This window comes from Vidua chalybeata, chromosome Z, assembly GCF_026979565.1.
Source record: "Vidua chalybeata isolate OUT-0048 chromosome Z, bVidCha1 merged haplotype, whole genome shotgun sequence".
Lineage (NCBI taxonomy): Eukaryota > Metazoa > Chordata > Aves > Passeriformes > Viduidae > Vidua > Vidua chalybeata.
In genome coordinates this window covers 21,919,448-21,940,881 of record NC_071570.1, presented here as the reverse complement: position 1 = coordinate 21,940,881, position 21,434 = coordinate 21,919,448, and the positions used below count along the sequence as shown (strand labels likewise).

General features: G+C 39.2%; 1 long non-coding RNA gene across 1 annotated transcript; it reads left to right on the top strand.

Annotated features, from left to right (window-relative positions):
- Positions 1–5,389: 5,389 nt before the first annotated feature.
- LOC128781967 (uncharacterized) lies at positions 5,390–11,427 on the top strand. Its single transcript, XR_008428592.1, has 4 exons — positions 5,390–5,461; positions 7,723–7,925; positions 9,978–10,038; positions 11,344–11,427. It is a non-coding gene; the product is annotated as an uncharacterized LOC128781967 (long non-coding RNA).
- The last annotated feature ends 10,007 nt before the right edge of the window (positions 11,428–21,434 follow it).

The window sequence follows — 21,434 nt, the reverse complement described above, 5'->3', positions numbered from 1 at the left end:
AGAATTTTGGATATATATAAACATTTTAAATTCTAAATTTTCAAACTATTTTCACTTTACTAGACTGCCTTTTCGTAAGTGGCATAACATGTACCCAGCTGAGAAAAGTAAACCTGAAACTGTTTGAAGTGTTGAGAGAGACGGTAGGCAGATAGATAGGTAGATATCACTGCAGATTTCTCAGACATAAATAATTTTCTATTTGTTTTAGTCATTAAATTACAAATAAACTTATTAATATAACTTAAATAAACTTTATTAATGTCTTTGAGGTTCTTGGACTGCATGTACACTGAATGAATTATAGGTGACATCTTTCCTGTATTTGAAAGACTGAGTTTTAGAATAAGTTTAGAAAACATGCTCTGTTTGGGTATGCTGAAAAAGTCTTTTCTGCCAAACTAGTTACAAGGCAAGCAAGTATGGTAGAATTTTCTTTCAGACTCTGCAAGTGTCAGTATGTGATATAATAGTGCTCTTTCTGCACTAATATAAATATGAGAATGTATTTGATTTGACTATAATGTATTTGATTTGACTATAAACTATCATTTTTAAGTTAATCAAAGTGATTCTCTTGTACGTCTCAGTGCTGCGCCGAAATAACAAAGTAAAAAATCCTGTCACAATTCTTCATAACTGGAACTGAGAAAGAAAAACCTACCACAAGTTTATACAGCAAAGCCATAACAAATTTCTGTTGTAGATGAAACAAAGTCAGCCTTTGCTAAATGTGTGTATGGTAAAAGAAGAAAAAAATATTAGCCAGCCTGAGCATACAGATTAGGAGATATGCTGTATTTACAGTGCTGCTTCTCTGAGGAAACATGTGACTCAAAATAGCAAGAGAATCACAATAACAAAAGATATACAAACCCCATTGACTTTGTAACTTAAATACAAATTATAGATTGTAAATAAGATTCATTGGAATTTAATATTGCAAAGAACTGGTATGGTTTTGAACAACAAGGGGATAAAATCCACTGTGCACTGCAGAACTCACCTTTGCTGCTCACGGACGTTTTAGGCTGTTTTCCCACCCATTTGCTGTCTGCTCGTATGTCAATGACATTCTGTCATTTACATTAATGTCATCTGAGTTTTGTTGTCATAGCTATAGATGGATCAATGCCTAACATTATGCTAAACAATGGGAAACAAACCTGAAGTTATCTGAAGTCTGCAGCACAGAGAATTTGAATTTTAGGGGATTTTTCAAAACATGCACATTTACAGGATTAAAGAAATAAATATTTTTCCTCAGTATCTTATTAATATCTTCTTTTTTCCCCAGGTAAATTTTTCTAGCTTTTAACAGTGCACTGCCAAGCAGTAATATTGGAAGCATATTTGTCTCAGAGCAGAAGTTTTACTGCTATTCCATTTGAATATTTTCCAAACATATACTTCTTGTAACATCACAGTAAGCTCCTACAAGAATGGAATGCAAGGGAATTTAACCAGCACACAGCATAAACTCCAGATTAATTTTTTTTTTTGATTTGGATATCTCCAAGAACACCCCCAAACGCAACCCTAGTAGTCATACAAAAGGATCATAAGTATCTGAAAATGATACTTAAGATTATTTTTCTCTCAAAATATCTAAAAATATTATTTTATTAAAAATAAATTGATACTCATCTTTCAAGGTCTTGATTCTAAGACCTAAAGCTGGTGAAATGTAAATGTCTTTGGCATCTTACTGGGTTATCCCACCAAAGCTTCTTTCTGCTAGCATTTTTCAAGTTGCAGAAGAGGAGATCATCTAAGCAATTGAACCTTTATTTAGTCAGATTTCGACTCCTCACTTAAGGAATAAGACTTTCAAATTTTTGTTGCAATGTTTTCTGATTAAAAAATACTGTGCAATTTTGCTAATTTATGGATTTTTTTTTTTCATTTAAAAGGAATAACCCTTTTTTTTTTTTTTACTGATAATTTCTTGGGGATCTTCACAAATTTTCTATGCCCTGTTTTGAAGTCTTTTGTATGTCCACAGGAACCTTGTCTGTAACATAGTGGTGACGTCTGACTGGACGATTCAGGAACAGGATAAGAATTTCACTGTGCTGTATTGAGTATTCAATTTGTATGCATGCTTATCTACTCGGTGTGAAGAACAGTTTCTACAAGCAACAGATTAAATTTTTCTGTTGGAAAACAACTAATGCAAGCCATAACAAAGATGATTAGCCCAGGTTTAAAATATATACTCCATATTGATGCTAATAATGGTAATACAGAAATGAGTTATATTTTGCATTCCTCGAATAGAGGAATATACGTGAACTGAATAATGAAAGGCTGTTTAAGTACATTCATTAGCACTATTTACATGGGAAAATTCTATACAACATGGAAAAATGGAAATTAAAAGTTGATTTTTATAGTCATGTGGATGAAATTAGATTATAAATTGTTCACATTAGCTGAAATATTCTTTTACTTTCAAAGTATAATAGAAAATAAATCAAGCCACACTTACGCATTTATATATTAGCTACATTTGTCTCAGGAACTCTTACTAACCAGTTCAAGTATGTGATTGATAAATTTGTAGACTCTAGACTCTGAATTTGCTGAGCATGGATTTTCACACAGTATAATTTCTTTCAAATTTCCTCAGAAGAAAAAATTGTTGTTGTCTTCTCTCATTCTGTCAGTCTAAGAGTTCTGTAAAACAGATCTCTTTATTTAGCACAGTTTTCTGAGATGTTGACCCAATATAATTCTGATTTTAGGCATGATATTCCCACTGTTTACAGCCAAACAGGATATAAAGATGTCACATCATCAAGCAAAATTTTTTCTTCATTATGCTGCTCATATATTTTTTTAATGTAAGAATTTTTGTGCCATTGACTTGCAGCTCATATATTAGTATTAATTCTAATGTAAACATATGCACAATTGCATCATAACGTAGTGGACTGCTGTTGAACAGACCCTGAAGTCTTTTCCAATTTCTTTCAGTTTAGAAGTACATAAATAAGAAAAACAAATTTGAATACATTTGTGATTAGAGATGAAAAATACGACTGTATGCTGGATTTTTTTTTCACTTCAATGACTTGTGGTTGTCTATTTCCCTGTGCAATATATCAGAACATAGAGCTATCCCATGTGCTTGAGGCTTAATCTTATCCTTGGCATGAGCAGATCCCAGAGCCAAATATTCGAAAATTAAGTTTCCTTTCTTCCCTTGTGTTGTGTGTTGACAAGTGCATTATGATCCATTTGTATAAATGATCTTCAAATAGCTGTCAGTAAGAGCTATGTTTAAACATTGCCATGAAAATTCCTGAACAGATCAGATTACAAGAGCAAACTGTCAAAGAAAGGAAGTTATCAGGTAAGCAAAATTCTTGTGTCTTTCATGAACACAGGGAACAGTCCTATCTGTTGGATTTCTAAAGCTATAGTATCTCAGTCTAGAGAGAAAGAACAAATGATGGAGAGTAACGCCAGATTCCTTAAGACCTAGGAAGCCAGCCCTTAAAGAAGTATGTAGCAATGTTTCAAATATAATTTACAGAAACACAGAGTATTCTGAGTTGGAAGGGACCCACAAGGATCATTTAAGTCCAACTCCTAAGTGAATGGCTCCTAGGGATCTTGGCATTACAAACGCCATGCTCTAAGTCAGCTAATCTCATAATACTGGTGGAGATTGAAAGCTGAGGTTCTGCTTCTTTGGAGGATCAATAAACAAAACATTTTGATAGAAACAGTATAGATATTTTTCAAACTTTTAAAGAATAAGAATTCAGAGAGTTGAAATGGTGCTTGCAGTGTATACATGCACTGTGCCAACTAGTGCTTGATCTCTCTGATACTTTGTTATTTCAAACTGGCAATCTATCTAGCTCTAGAGACACTTCTTAGATGGATTTATGTTTTAATTACTCTCCAGATTTGCCCTTACACATTACCTTGTGTCACAGGTACAGCACTCAATCTTGACTGAATGTCTGTAGTTTGAACCTGACCCCATCTTGTCTCTTTCAGCTATAGCAAACTGACTCTGAGCCAATGCACTATGGGCAAGAGCCAATTGCCAGTTCATCACCCTTCTAAATACTGAATAATGTGCATGACTACAGGGATTCTGAATAATCTCAGAGGATGAGGAGCCAGCAATGTGAGGTATTTATAGATGGGCACGATGACAGTTTTTAACAAGCTGTACATATCCGACCCTAGGGCAAGCCTACACAAAAGTCCTGTTTAGAGAAGTGATATTTTGATGGCATCTGCCTAGCTTTAACATTATCTGATTTTGATATATGCAGGGAAAACAAAGCAAGGTACAGACAACTGTCATGGGCAAGGGAATACCAAAAGTTGTGGACTACAATTGCCTTTTCGCAGTGGATAGGTATGACAAGGGGAGAATACAGCTGAATATTAACAGCTTTACATTTCTGCAACAAGTGACATACTTGAAAAAAGCTAAAAATGAATTCAGCAACTACTATTTCACTTTAGTAATGCAGAAAATCAAAGAGAGTGGCCTGGGATGGTGTGACAATGAGGCCTGTGATGATACATAGGGACATGTAAATTAGCAAGAAAAAAATTAGGGAAGACAGTGTTGCCTCAGTGTAACAAATCCGTGGATGTCTGCACCATTCAGAAGGCTGAAGGATGAGGAAGTTGGTCTGTGAGACTGGGCTTGGAGTACCCTGTATGTAAGTGGAGTCAGGGCCTCACTTCCTGAAGTCCCTAGTGCTGGTTGTGGCTAGTTGTGGAAAGGCTTTGTACAGAGTACAGAATGATGCAAGAAGAAGGAAGGAGAGCCAGCAGATCAATACCTGACTCTGTTCCTAGCGTCACTGGCAAAATTGTGCGTTCTTTGATCATGGGTTGATTTACATGACCTGCTTGCAACAGAGGGGGTACACTTGTAACAAAGGAGGAAAAGAAACTTGCACAGGATTTAACAACACTCATTGAGAGAATTTTAGACTAGATTTGAAGGAGAAAGTGATAAAATCAGGCCTGCTAGAGATAAGCTTGAGGGCAGCATGACATTTTTTGATGGGTGGTGTACTAGCGAGGTCTATTATGTGGCCATCTCAGTAGAGGTAGAGAATGAAGACCATGCAACGGCAAAGACGTGTGGGCTGTTGATGCATTAGAAACCACAGATGTGCCTGCAAATGGTGACATAAGCAGTAGAGCTTCTCTCCCTGGAAAGGTGGCAGGATCAATATCCCAAATGAGCTGCTTCTACACCAATGCACACAGCACGGACAAGAAATGGAGGAGCTGGAAGCCACTGTGCAGCAGGAATACTATGACATCGTCAACATCACAGAATGATGGTGGGATGGTTCAGGCAACTGGAATGCTGCAACGGAAGGCTTTGAAATCTTCAGAGGGATAATCAAGGGAGGAGGTGGGGGAGACCTGTGTGCTAGAGAGTATTTTGGCAGTCCAGAGCTTAATGAAGGTTAACAATAGGTTTAAGTCCTTATGGGTCAGGGAGTTGGGGAGAAGGCTTACAGAGCAGATATCCTAGCTGAAGTCTGTTATGGACCTCCCAGCCAGAAGGGAAGGACAGAAAAAAAAATATTCCATAAGTAGCTGGGATAAGTCTCATGATCATTAGACCACCTTATTTTCAGGAGGGGGGGGGTCAGCTTAGCAGATGTTTTCTGGAAATACAACACAGCTGGGAGGAGGTTTGTGGACTGTGTGAAAGTAGCTTCCTGTCACAGCTGGTGAGGAATCCAGCTGGGACATATTGTTGTTAATACTTTCCCCTGCAGCCCTCTGGAGTTACAAGGCTAGCCCAGATCTGAGAGAACTTTGGGGGAAAATATTACAGGGTTAAGGCAAAAGATTCCAAAAGAGGCTCTAACCCCTGATGTAGTCCAAGATGTTTATTCCATAGGAGGAAGAGGGAAAGAGAGGGAAAGAGTGGGAAAGAACGCGAACAGTGGAGGAGCATGGCCTTTTCTACCCTACTGTTCAGGAAAAGACAATTGGCTCCCAGCCACTTAGGTTCAGAAAGGAAGGAAGGGTTAAACTAACATGGTTACAGCTACAGGGGTCTCAGCGGGGAGGGCGGGGGGAACCATTCCCCAGAGCAATGCAACATGTTGTTTGTGAACAGAATGGACATGTGATTGATATAAAGGTTGGAGATAATTTTGGGCACAGCACCTATGAAATTACATTTTTTTATTCTTAGAGAAGTAAGGAGCAGATTCAGCAAAAGTGCAACCTTGGCCTTCCAGAGCTCAAACTTAGGCCTGTTTAGGAGACTGGTTGAGAGATTCCCTTGGGAGGGAGTTATGAAGGGCAAAATAGTCCATTAAATTTGGACATTCTTTAGGAGGAAATCCTAAAGGCTCAGGAGCAGGCTGTCCTGATGTGCTAAAAGATGAACCACTGGGGCCGTAGACATACTTGACTGAACACTGAACTGTGGCTGGAAGTGAGGAATATAAAAAGAAACCTGGGAGTCCTGGTCCATGGCAAGTTGAACATGAGTTGGCAGTACCCTGGCAACCAGGAGGGCCACCCACGTTCTGGGGGGCATCAGGCACAGCATCACCAGCCAGTCACAGACAAGGGAGGGGATTGTCCTGCTCTGCTCTGCCCTAGGGCGGCCTCACTTCGAGTGCTGGGGGCAGTTTTGGAAATTAAAACACAAAAGAAAAAACACAGTTATTAGAAAGGATCCAAAGGAGGACTCTGAAGATGGTGAAGGGCCTGGTGAGGAAGCCATCTGGGGAAGTGGCTGACATCCCTTGGCTTCCTCACCCTGGAGAAGATGGGTCTGAGAGGAGACTACATCACAGTCCACAGCTTCCTCATGAGGGAGAGCACTGGGGCAAGCACTGATCTCTTTCCTGGTAGCCAGTGACAAGAGCTGAGGGAATGGCCTGAAGCTGTGTCAGGGGAGGTTTAGGTTGGATATCAGGAAAAGGTTCTTCACCCAGAGGGTGCTTGGACACTTGAACAGGCTTCCCAGGGAAATGGTCACAGCACAAGCCAGACAGAGTTCAAGAAACATTTGAACAATGCTCTCAAGCACATGATGTGATTCTGATCAATCAGGGGATGGTCCTGTGCAGGGCTAGGAGCTGAACTCAATGATCCTTGTGGGTCCCTTCCAAATCAGGATATTCTGGGGTCCTACAATTCTATGAAAATTTTTGACCTCTGAAAAAAGAAACTCAGGAGGACTACAGCATGTCAGGAACTTAAACAGGGAGGAAATTAGAAACACCAAAACCAGAGTAGACCCTAATCTGGCTACTGTAGTAAAAGACAATAAAAATGTACATATAAACACATTAGTGATAAAAAGAAGGCTAAGAAGAATCTTCATTATTAGATGTGAGGGGAAGCAGAGTAACCAAAGATGAGGAAACAGTTGACGGGTTGAGGTACTTAATGCCTTCTTTGCCCCAGTTAGTTGCCTCAATCTTTGCCTCACACCTGTTGTTCTGTGAGGACTCATCCCCCTAAGGTGGAAAACAGGGGTGGGGAGCAGAAAGAAGCCCCCAGAAGGCAAGGGAAATGGTCAGCAACCTGCTACGCACAAATCTATGGGGCTGGGTGGGATACACCTAAGGATACTGAGGGAGCTGGTGGAAATGCTTGCTGAACCACTTTGCATCTTTTAGCGATTTCTTTATAAGCCCTTTTAGAAGCAGTTGTGGCTAACCGGGCAGGTTTCAGGTGACTGGAAATTTGCAGGTGTGACACATCTACAAGAAGGGCCAGAAGGACTGGGGAACTGCAGACCTATTTTTCTGTACTGAGGAAGGTCATAGAGCAGATCATCCTGAGTACCATCACATGGCAAGTTCAGGACAACCCAGGAATGTCAGAGCCAGGCCGGCTTTGGTTTGTGAAAAACAAGCCCTGCCTTGATCAACCTGATCCCCTTCTATGACAAGGTGACACATTTAGTGGATGAGAGAAAGGCTATGGATTTTGTGTGCCTTTAACTCATTAAAGCCTTTGCCACTTTCCCACCACATCCACCTGGAAAAACTCTCTGCTCATACCTTTGACACACACTGTTCAGTGGGTAAAAACCTGGCTACATGGCTGGGCCCAGAGATTGGTGGCGGATGGAGTTACACTCAGCTGGTGGCCAGTGACAGTGATGTTCCTCAGGGCTTAGTACAGGGGCCAGTTCTGCTTAATATTGTTATTGATGATGTGGATGAATGGATCAAGTGTATCATCAGTAAATTCACAGACAACATCACACTGGGCAGGACTGATGGTCTGCTGCAGGGCAGCAAGGCCCTGCAGAGGGATCTGGACAGGATGAATGAATAGGTTGAGGATAGTGTTCTGACAAAAGAAAATATTTGGTTGTGCGGTTGGGTCACAACAACCCACAGGCTGGGGCAGAGTGGCTGCGAAGCTGCCCACAGAAAAAGGCCCTGGGAGTGCTGGTGACAGCAGCTGAACATGAGCCAGCAGTGCCCAGGTGGCCAAGAATGCCAATGGCATCCTGGCCTGTACCGGTAATAGTGTGGCCAGCAGGAGCAGGGCAGAGATTTGCCATTGTACTTGGCACTGGTGAGGCCACACCTTGAATCCTGTGTTCACTTTTGGGACTTTCACTGAAGGAAAAATGTTGGGGTGCTGGAGTGAGTCCTGAAAAATTCCACAAAGCTGTTGGAGGGCCTGGGGGACAAGTCTCAAGAGGAGCACCTGAGGAAGCTGGGGTTGTTTAGCCTGGAGAAAAGGGAAGTGATAAGGGACCTTTTAATTCCCTGCAACTACCTGAAAGGAGGTTGTAGTGAACAAGGAGTTGGTTTCCTCCCAAGTACCCAGCTTCAGAAGAAAAGGAAATGGCTTTAAGTTGAATCAGGGGAGGTTCAGATTGAACATTAGGAAAAATTTCTTCACCAAAAGGGTGGTTAGGCATTGGACCAGTCTGCGCAGGGAAGTGGTTGAGTCACCTTCTGCAGGAGTATTTAAGAGACCCATAGATGTGGTGCTTAGGGATCTAATTTAGTAGTCATCTTTGGCTAATAGTTGGGTTGATGACCTTAGAGGTCTTTCCAGTGTAATTTATTCTATGACTCTATGCATGTGTGTGTGTCTCAGTGGGAGATTAGAAAAATTTCTGATCCCACTTAGGGAATAAATTTTAGATGTTATGCCCCTGAGATATTGCAGGTCCTCCAGCCCCAATTCCTCTGTGCTAAAATCTGTGATATCTGTATATATAAGAGCTTTTTAAAAGTTGATCTATTTTAGACATCAGAGGGACATTGAAGAGACAGATAAAACATCCAGGACTGCTCTCTTCAGAGTTATTTTTTATTTTCACTGTATTACTCTCTTTTGTGAAAGTAAATATAGAGTTCTTTTCTCAGAGAGCCTGTCTTTTTTTTTTTTTTTTTTTTTTTTTTTTTTTTTTTTTTTCTTTTCTTTTTTTTTTTTTCTTTTTTTTCTTCACTTCCTTTCATCCAGGTCCTCCTACTCTCGTTACATTTGAGTATTTTCCTGAGTGGTCAATACTGGTTTTATTTCAGACAGCCATGACAGTGATAACAGTCTACTTACCTACTTCGGGAATCCGAAACACCTACTGACACACCTACTGATTAGGACATAGTTACAATAGATAAATCTGCCTGGCAGAGTGTAAAGGATGAGTCTTCTCTTCAAGTGTGCCCCTAGGCCCCACATGGGTGAAAAGTTCATGGTAGCCCTATCTTGGAGTCTATCTCCTCACCAGATGAAACACAAAAGTGAGATGAAGGAAGTATATCAGTTGGGCTGAGATGTGCAGTGATCTCCTTGGACGGTGCAGTGCCATGGTCTTAACAAATATGACTATTAGACACACTAAAATAATTGAATCATTTGAACTGAAATAATTTGAAGTCTACCCTTTTTCCCAGACTCATTCAAGTAGTTTCCTCATACTTGAACTATAGCCTTCTGGCGCTACAACTTCTTGTCTTTTCCTTAAAACACAGGTATCGGCTCATCTTGACATCTGGAGAAAAGAAAGAGAGGTATCAAAATTAAATGTAACTAGTAAGTAGTATCTGCTTGCTTTTTTAAAGGCAAAACAATAAACCTCAGATGAAGGAACTGTTTTGTTTGTGATCTAAGTACAGAAACAAGAATAATTTGAATCAGATATATCTGTGCTGACTCAAATGTAAACAGAACTGATAAGGTATTAGTCAATAAAAGACTTTTCCAAATTTTTCCTATCAAGTAAAAGAAAAGCATTTGCTCTTTATCCCATAGCAATGAACCAAGTGTCAAATTCTCAGTGTGATTGGTCCATTAGGCAAATGGGATTCTCTCAAATCTCACAGATGAAGTGCCAAGCTGAAAACAGCCTCCTCAATATGTGTACCCTTTGCTTTTAACCTGTTTTCCAAGATACAACCCTAATACAGCTAGGGCAAGCAAGATGCACAGGGATGCATCACGTTACATCTCTGGATCTCAAAGGTCAGCTCTATAAGAAACACTCTAAGTGCTTTTAACTTGCTGTTTTTATTTTAACTTACTTTTAGTGTACATTGCATCCATCTATCTCACTGCAAATTGGTGGAGTTTTTCCTGTGGGAATCACATGATTTACAGAGCTGGCTATGGAGACTAGAAATCTGCATGTGTCTGCTCATTTGTTTCATTCTGACTGTCCTGATTTTTTTTTTTTTGGTGATTTTTTGTTTTTGTTTTTTTTCCCTTTATTTTTTTTCCCAGAATTCTGGACATAACTTCCAGTTGTTCAATTTCCTTATATTCTATATCAGTGTCCAAGTGTCTGTGCTTGCTAGCCCTTGAAAGTTATTACACCTTGTCCATTCATATTATCTAGTCTCTACAAGGCTGCCTGTGAGCTTCTTAGGAACATATTGGACATATTTTGGGTCATCCCCTGCCAGTGATGATTTTTTTACTGTTCTTACTCACTCTGTCGTTTTTGACCATCCAGTGCCTAGTTTCATCTTGGGGAGAACTGTACTCACACAGGTATTTCACAAACAGCCCAAAATGGCAAGCTGTATACTGTTGCAGAGCAATGATTTTGCATTCTGATGCAATGAAAGCAGGAAAATATTTACAGTTAATATAATTGAAACATGAAGCAGAATATAAGTGTTTAGTGATATCAAAACTTTCTGGGGGTGATTATCAGTAGATGGAAATATTTACCAAAAAAAAAAAAAAAAAGAAAAAAGGAAATGTATCAACAGATAAGTGATGAAACAAGGAATAAAATAGAAAATAATGCAGAAAGTATGATTGAATCCTACTTCTGCTAGGGTGGGTGCTTTGTTATCCCCCAGTACTTCTGAATCTTCACCTTTATTTTCTTAGGAAACAGGCATGAGGAATGAAGACTTTTTTTTCAGACAGCTGCACTGAATCCATTCTCCACCACATAAAAAACAATTCATTTGAGCTACTGCTGTCTGTCATTGTGTTCCTTTTTTTCTTCTTATCACCTTGCTTAAACTTGAAGGAAGCAGAAAGTTCACCTATGTCGTTTCAGCTGGCTGCTGAATTTCTTTCTCAGTTTTTTAATGGAAGCAAAAATAGCTCCCAAGATTGAGCACTAGGTGTCCTGAGGCTTTCTTGGTTAGTAAATGGAGATGACAAGACTGGAATGTATTCAATCTGTTGCTGTCTCCTGGGCATCATTTATAGATTCTGTCAACCCACAAGATCCTCTACTACTATGAACAGTGTAATTAGATTACAATTAAAGTTAATCACAAATCTATAAAAGGAGCTTCCAAATATTGACAATGATTAAGAAAGTGAAATTACCATATATAGCTAATTAATTCATGGTTATAAAATTGTGAAAGGAAATGAATTCTTAAAGCTCCTTATAATCCTGGTAACAGAAATTGCTCTTTCCTACTTCCAGACTCAGCAATTATTTGTGTATCTACGATATCCTGGAGGAGGTGATTATTTATAAAATATAAAAATAGTGTTTTCTGTCTCCTTCAGTTCTCTTCTAAAAAGTGTGTTAAAGTAGTACTTTCCTACACAAAATATCAATCGTGTCCATGTATTCCAAGTCATCTTTCCACAATACCATCACCCTCCTGGGGCTGCAGAGAGCACCTCAGAAAGGAAGATTAGCCAAATATAAAATGTTTGCCATAAGAAAAAGGTAGAAGAAAAAATAAATATTATTTTGCTGATTTTTTTCTCTTTTTTACAGTCATTACTCACATCTTACCCATGCAAAATGTATGCCAACTTGGAAAAGGAATCTTCATGTTTCTTGTCATTCTTTATTTGCTTATCTGTATTACTCTCCTGCTAGAGACTGAAGCATTACTGTTTCAGACATTGTCCAAACAGGAAGCAAAATGCTGGTTCTTGCTTCAAAGGACTTACAATACCCCAAATGGATATATACAAGAAAGCAATGACATAATAAGAATGAATGGCAATAGTAGCAGTACGTCTACAACACTGTGTTTTATGGGTTTGTTTTTTCTAATGGGTAGGAAAAAATAAGAAAATTTCAATACATGATGCTGAACAAAAATTAAGTATGATAAGGAAGCAGTATTATGGATGTTTATGGGAAAGTTTTGGCTTCATGTAATGAGTGGTATGAGGGAAAAGCAGGAAAAAGTTTATTTCAAAATGTAGCAACTATGAGGTAAAGATATATCACGGGCCAACCTGGATGAAATATGATCTACCTAACTGCATGTCTCATACCAATAGGGTGGTATTATACTATGAGAAGTATTGAGAGAGAAGACAGATTACTGAGGCTTGATTTTATAGATTGAAGAGAGCTTGTGAAGGTGTTCAAAAACAGGAGACATCAGTGCATTCCTGGGCAAGCTGTCCTTCTCTGACAAAATGCCTATTAAGTACCAAAGGCTGCCAATGGACTGTGGTGGTTTTGAATTGTTTGCTTGCTTCCTTTCATTCATGAAGGGATCATGGAGAAATGGGCAGCAGTTTAGAGTCCATTATTGGATCTGACAGCACAAAACAATAATTGGTAGAAATGACAAAAAAGCAATACGATCATTCCTATGTTTTTCCTTCCCTGTGTATGTGTGCACACACATCTTTTTGTGTTTAGATGTGGGTGGGGTGTGTATATTGATTTCCAGCAGAGAAGTCTGTATATCCAGAACAGTTGTAATACATGGAAAATGCATAGTACTGAGAATTTCAATGGTGTCAATCAAGAAAACAAAGGAGCATGTCCTATAGAATTTTACACAATGTTGTAATGCAAAGTGAATTTTTCATAAGTGTTATGACAGTGACTGACCACTTGTGCTAAGCAATGGTATGGACTCACATACAATTATTTAAAATCTTCTAAGAAAATTGATCAAAATTAGAAAATGAAAGATATTTCTTATATTCCCTTATATGCCATTAAGCATTGCTGCAAAGAACTGCTAAAACTGTTTACCATGTGAAAACAAGTAGCTGCATACATTACCAATTACATTGCAATTCCAGATGTTCAAGGTCATACTAGTTGGCACACCTGCTTAAAAATTATTGAAGAAGCAGGTGGAGAATAATCTCCTAAGCAAAGTCTCCCACACTGTGAGGGGACAGACTTTCAAAGCTGGCATGGCATTTGCTCTCTGGTTGCCAGAGAAGGTCCTGCTGAAGGACCACATACACTCCAAGGAAGTCACTATGGTGGCTCTGTCCACTGCAGTATAGGAAGAAGAAACAAATCCTCAGACCACTGCAGGCCCATGAGAGCTGCCCATACATCTGCACAACCCCTTCTGCAAGCACTCCAGAGCCCAGATTAGGACTGAAACCCATCATCCATCTTACTTGGCTTCATCTGTTTGGATCAGAGGTTGTTCATCTAAAGCAAATTAGGTACACTTTAGGCAAGCCAGAAATCTTAATCTTTCCATCGTCACTGCCAGAAATTACTTCCAAGAAGATGTTAGTAGCAACAGAAAATACAAAAATGTCAGTACCACTATTTGGAGCTCATTAATTGCTTATCCAAAATTAATGCTAGGACCGAGAGCCTCTCATAAGTAAAATGGACAGTTTATTTTGTTGGTTGGAATAGTCATAGTTGCCAACCCACACTCCATCATAGTATAAAAGTTATGACAATCTGATGAATTTCTCTGAGACTAAAGAAAAGGTAATTTCACTTTTAAAAAGTAAAATTAAGGACTTTGGGAATTCCCCACAGCCTCACTTCAGTAACTGCTAAGGTCATATAAAAAATCATACTGGAAGCTATGTTGAAGCATAAGGCAGGTAGGGCAGTGATTAAGGACAGGCAATGTAGCATCACCAAGGGAGAACTGTTCCTTCACAAATGTTGGATGGACTGCATAACCAGACAAGAGAAGGGCAAGTGATGTCATCTTCCTGGACATCTGTGAGGTATTTGACAGTGTTCTACAAAATATTTTTGCCTCTTAATTGTGGGGAGATAGGCTTGATGTGGATAAGGAGCTAGCTGGATTGCCACATCCACAAAGTTAGTCAACAGCTCAATGTGCAAAGGGAAATGACCAATAAGTGGTGTCCCTCAAGGGTCCATACCAGGACCAGTACTGTTCATTGCCTTCATCAATTACATCAACAGCAGGATGCAGTGCACCCTCAACAAGTTTATGGATGACACCAAGCTGAGTGATGCTGTTGATGTGCTTGAGGTCAGGATTCCGTGCAGAGTGCCCTTGACAGGCATGTGAAGTACCCATGTGAACCCCATAAATTTCAACAAGACCAAGTGCAAGGTATTGCACTGGGTTGATGCAATTCCCTATATCAATGCAGACTGGGTTATGAATGGATTGAGAACAGCCCTACAGAGAACTTGGGAGTATTACCTGGCATTGTCTTCTTGTAGCCCAGGAAGCCAATTTCATCCTGCATAAAAGGAAGTGTCTGACAGTTTGAGGGAGGTGGTTCTTGCTCTCTGCTCTGCTCTCATGAGAACCTACCTGGAGTATTTAATCCAGCTTTGGGGTCCACAGTATGAAAGAGACATAGACCTGCTAGAACAGGTCCAGAGGAGAGCTACAAAAATGATCAGAGTGTTGAAATATCCTTCCTAAGAAGAAAAGCTGAGAGAGATGCAGAGTTGTTTAGCCTGGAGAAAAGAAGGATGCAGGCAGACCTTATTGCATCCTTTCTATGGTTAGATGGCACTTACAAGAAAGAAGGAGGAGGACCACAGCCCGTAGTGACAAAATGGAAGAAGAGTTTTAAAGGTCACTGCAATAAAGATCTGTTGGCCCTTAATCTCTATGATTTTCCTTCTGTACAGCTGCTATTCACTTCACGTTTTGCCCAATAGTCTTTGGGCCTGAAGCAGACTGCATATTGAGTGGCTGCAGTATATTAGATGCCTGAGACATATGCCAGGGTTCTATACTGTACAGTATATTATTTTTCTTGTGTAACTTTTCCCTTTTCCTCAGTTCAACCCTCTTTAACTTCTGGGACGTTCTTAATGGGTTCAGTTTATCAGCATATATTTTTACATATATTTTTACTCTCCAATACTCTTTACAATCAAACTTCACTAATCCATCTCCTTGCCCTCCTAGCTGTCAGGAGGATAAGGGCATGCCAGAGAGCTGAATAGGTAGATATCTACCTTTAGAAATCTAACATGTACTAACAAGGAGGTAGCTTCTTTTGATACATCAAGAAAAATGTTCTTACTAAGACAGTTTGATTTATTCTCTTTTGCCCTTCTTCACTAAGTGAAGTTGCTACCTCCTGACTCCTGATAAAAATCTCTTCAACCACTCTCCCATACCCATGTTCATGTTTCCTTCAAGTTACAATAAAACAAAGAATTTCTTGTCCTGCACTGCACACGAAGGCAGATTGCCTCTTCAACCATTGATGTAGTTATATATCTAAGATACAAAGTCTCAGCAATCACTTTTCTTTCCGCCCCCCACAAGCCTCAAATATTCTTCAAAGTTTTTCTGTGTGGCATGACAGTCAGCTGATTTTGAAACTGGTTTAGTTAAATAGATTTTTAAATGTGCTTAAAAATTTTCCTGCCCTTTCCCCAGAACTTTGCAGGCTGAGCAATGGACACCCTAAAACCCATGCTTCTCATGGTGCTAAGTCTTATCTATGGGCTGATCTTCAATCTTTCAATTTTCCGTCCAGATGGAATGGATCAACCAAAAATACAGATTTTAATATAAGATTTCATGAGTGAAGGAGATGGCAAAATTGAGAGAGGAGCATTTTCTCTGTATTTGTCTTTCCCCAGAAGGTGTCCTGGATTTGCCCTTGCTTTGATTGATAATATATTCCTCCAGCAGTACAACCCACCCTTCTGTTTCCATTTTTACAGCTGCAAATTGTGCTGAATACTAGAGGGCCTTTCATGTTATTGCAAAAAGGGCTTCTGTTCAGCAAGCTGAAGATCTTCTTCATTTGACAAACATTTCCTTTCTTTTTCTTTGCCCTAAAATATGTTGCACTATTTGTCAGCACTAAAGCATGTCTTTTCTTGGTTCTGCTGTGCCTGACTGCACTGCTACTTTGTTTATGCTAACACTGATTAGCCAAATTGGAAGGAGGTTTTTTTGAAACCCTTACTAATAACATTTTCTCAGTCTGAAATAAAGGTTTAATTATTTGTGGAAGGCAGTGAAAATATCACTAGCATGTGCTTTCTCTGCTGGGCTGCTATCATCAGATCTCATATACAGAGCAGGTTCATACCTGGCAATTTCTTGGATGGGAAATGGCATCAGGCATGAAAATTCAGCAAGTGAGGGTAAACATTAGAATTAGGCAACATGCTTTTTTGCCTGAGCCTTTACTGAACAGGTGCTTCAGCATTGTCTCAGGGTCCTGAGAGAAGTGTTTAAATTTAATTCAGAAATAAAACCAAGCTCCAAACTGCTTGAGATGATTAAAAATCCCAAGACTCTCTTCCTAAGAGCATGACCCTGATAATTTGGTCAAGTTCCAGATAGTGAAATCACATTCTGCCAATATGAAATATACCTGTCATTTCAACGGCAAAGCTATTCTGAATTCCCAAAGAACACTGCTGTTGAGTTTTGAATGCTTTAAATGGCTGCCAGGTCCACCACTTAGGCACAACATTCCTGGGACCTCTGACTGAGTCTGCTTCCAAAGCACATTCAAAGCAAAGAAATAAATTAAAAGCAGAATATCATTCTTATTTTCTATGGTATCTCTATTATTATCTCAAATTCCATCAAACCACCAATTACATTTTATTTTTCTTCTTAGTAATGCTGATCTGAGATTCCTTACAGGAAAAGAGATAATTGAAAGATAGATTTAAAAAGCAATAAATTGTGAAAAAAGTAAACCAAACATGGTTAGTGGTTATGACACTTTAAACACCTGGACTCTGAAGGAGGATGGGTACTGCCTAAGAAATTTCATGTTTTGAGTAGGGCTTTTTTTAAGTAAAATTTAAAAAAAAATTAAAGTAATGAAACAGATGATGTAGCCATATTGAAATAATCTTATCTAACAATTACAGAGGGTTTTTTTTTTGTTTTTTTTTTTTGGTTTTTTTTTTTTTGTTTTTTTTTTTTTTTTTTTTTTTTTTTTTGTTTTTGTTTTTGTTTTTGTTTTTTGTTTTTTTTTTTTTTTTTTGTTTGGTTTGGTTTGGTTTGGTTTTTTTTTTGTTTTTTTTGTGACAGCTCTATAACTGCAGGGAGGGAATTGGAATGAAGTATTCAGTAGAATCTCTGTGATATCTCCAGCCTCCTGAGGGACCTGTGAACAAGAAAATTCTGTGTGGAGTTAAATTAAAAAATGGCACTTAATATATTATAAGCTGACCAAGAAAAGCATTTTTTTACTGTGCCAGAAGTGTGATTTAAACAGCCCAGAAAAAGAAGCTGCATTCACATTATTCCATTTATTAATTGACCACTTATGAGAGAATTGGAGCTTTAGACATTTCTATTCCACTGCTAAAGATGATCCTGGCAGCAATGATTTTGCCTCCATTCTTTATACTAACTGGACACAAGATACACTTTGAGGGTTTTAACTAAGGAAAACTTTATTTTACCAGACACATCATATACTACTGAAACTGTGCAGATGGGCAAGTATCATTAAAACCCTAGCCAAAGGAACCTTGGTTATAAGCAGTTTGTTAGGAGCACACATAGGAACTGTTAAACCTCAAAAAATAAATATTGCATATGGTCTCTGCTTCCAGCAGTGTTTTGGTCACTACCGTCTGTCACTAGCAGACCTTCTGCCTTTGGGCTCAATTTTGGCAGCTGCTTTCATTGCCCTCATCTTCTCATTCCAACCCTAGGTTTTTATTTCCTTATTTCTCTTTTTCTGCTAAGGGCTGAAAAGCCTTCTTGCTCTGTGATGAAGTACCATAGGGGCAATGTGCTTAATTTGCTGTACCACTCCTCCCTTAGATATTGCGAATATGAGCAGATCCCCAGGGCTTCAGAAAATAACCCTATCTGACCTTACTCTATCTCTTCCTGCATGTGGATTCAAGGCCAAAGACAGTGCTGGGTTTAGGTGTCTACAGTTACTTTGCATGCCTAAGAGACAGCAGGACTGATATGAGCACAGGACATGGCCGAGATGTGCCAGATACTTTGCAGCTCATCTGTCTTGCTCCTGCATGTGCTGAATAGTAGCAATGCTGTCCCTGGACCCAAAGCAGCCATATGGGGGACACAGTCCTTTGAGGAAAGTACTACACTTAGTTCTGCATACATTCTCCTAGACAAGAAATTGCACCCTCCTGGGAGACTTTTCTGAAAGATATCGTTCGCTCTCCTAGACCTTCTTTTATAACACCCCTTACAACTCTCTTTAAAACGGCCTCTGTGAGCTCTAAAAGTGGTCGTTGAATTTCGGACAAAAGGAAAAGGAATGTCTTTGGCGAATGTAACTTTTTGTTTAGGTCAACTGGAAGTGTTGCTCTGGTGCAGATAAATATTTTTGATATATGGGGTTCCCCAGCTGTGCAGAATCACCAAAGGTTAGCAAGTTTAGATCATGGTAGGCAAAAGAGTATATTTTTTTAGGTTTACTTTAAATGGAATCACAGTTTTTATTTACAAATATTACTTTCTTGTTTACTTTATGACTTCCTTTCTCAAACACTGCCCATTATTTTTCAAATGCTATCTAAATTATTATATGTAATATCAAGTAGGACTAGATAGAATGTAATCTATCATGTCCATAATTTAATCTGAATGATGGGGTTAGAATCATATCTCAAAGGCATACTACAATTTTGCTTCCTGACTACACATATAGTAGTGATATCAAACATTCAGAACTCATGGGTTCTCCACTGCTAGTTTTCTAATGTCATAGCTTACTTGGTGCAGTATGCTCTAAGAGAATACATATCCCTTCTGAAACACACAGATGCTTAAAACTGGTAAATTCTTGGTGTTCTCAAATTAGCTTGAAATTAAACTATTCTCTCAGTTACAATTACTTGTATTGGTAATTTCACTAGGTCAATTCCTAGTGTCAGATGGGACACTTTTTTTTCCCAATGCACAGATTAGAAAGTGAATACAAGCAATGTAATACACTACACAGGGCAACATGCAGGGAACCAAACAACAAGAGCAGTCTTATGTGACTCACAACCTTGTGACAAACAATAACAAATGACATGCTGTCATTGGAGACCTGCATTCATAGAGAACAGAGCAAAGAGCTATGACAAAACTTTAGCATCCACTATATATTCTTACAACAAATATACATGTGGGTCAAAAATTGGTTTTGCAGCTGTTAAACATTGATGACAACCCAGTTTTGTTTTATACAACCAAGGACCCCCTGTGAGGATTGAGGATTGCTTGTGAGGGATGATATCCATCTGATCAAATAGAACAAAAAGCATTTTGCCAGCTGGCTAGCTAGCCTGGCGAATAAACACTTGAATTAGAAACAGGGGAAGAAGATGAGCAGTAATATGAAGAAGTGATGAACAAGGTTAGGATGTTAAGTTGATATAAATACAAGGGATGTCATAATCAACAGATCAGGGCAGAAGATAGCCCCACTCAAATATATCCACATAAATAGGGAAGTGCTACCAGACAGAACTGTAGGGAAGGTTCCCCATTAACCTTCCTGGGAAAACAGGATGATTTACTGCCTCTCTGAAGGGGACAAACTGTAAGACTTAAAGGTCTGTGTGCGCTTAGGGATTTATTATGTCATTGGAATCAAGGAGACATGTTGGAATAGCTCACACAACTGGATTACTGTGGTGGGTGGATACAGGCTACCAAGGAAGGACAGCATGAGGGGATCGGCTTTTACATGAGACTGCAACAGGGTGTATGTCTGCAGATGAACAATGAGCTGAGGAGAGCTGATGGGTCAGGATTAGTTGGCAAACCACATGGATGACAATCTGGTGGGTGCCACAGACTGCCTTACAGGCCCTATGTTTTATGAGAGACTTGAAGCCCACCAATATATGTTGCAAAGAGACTACAGCAATGTGTGGGAAATCCAAGCCATTTTGGGAGAGTGTTGAAGGTAGCTTCTTGACACAGATGATCAGGAAGCCAATGAGAGGAGATGCTCTGTTGGACATCTCACACACACAAGGAAATATTGGCCAGGATATAAACCTCTGGAATAAGCTATGTTGTCCATGAGGTGTTAAGGAATCTGAAAGATGGAAACAGAAAAAAGTAGGGTCACAGCTTTTGGAGAGATTCTTCAATACTCTTCAGAAATCTGCTTAGAAGAATCCTATGAGTTTCAGTCCTAAAGAGAAGAGGTGTCCAGGAGAACTGATGGATTTTCAAGGTTTGCTTCCTCCAAGATAAAGAAAGGTCCATTTTGACAAACGGGAGGACTTATTGGATGATCAAGGAGCTTCTGATTGAACTTAAATATAAAGAAACAGTGCAAAAGGTGGAAGCAGAGAAAAAGTACCCTGGACTTAAATAAACAAACACTGGACTAACATAAAGGTATTGGGTTAGGAAAACCCTTCTGGAGTTGAAGGTAATGAGCAAGAAATAAAGTTTCTACACGTGCATAAGGAGCAGAAGGAAGTTGAAGAAAAGTATGGGAAAGGGGATCTCATCACAAAGGACGTTGAAAAGGCAAAAGGAGTCTTTGCTATTCTCACCTTGGTCTTTACTGGTAAGACCTGTCTTCAGGAATTCCAGGGCGATAAGAATCTACTTAAGCATATTTAAACAAAACTGGACATGGAACCTGATGCATCTCTGTGTGCTGAGGGAGCTGACGCATTTCACTGCAAGAACAATCTTTGATTAGCTTTGAAAGTCTTTGGCAAGTAAGGGAGATTCCTGTGTACTGGAAGAAAGCAATGGCCAGTTCTGCCTTCCTGAAGGAAAAGAAGGAGGATCCAGTGCAACACAGGCCAGTCAGTCTCTTCTTTATCTGATGGAAGCAATGGCCTGAAT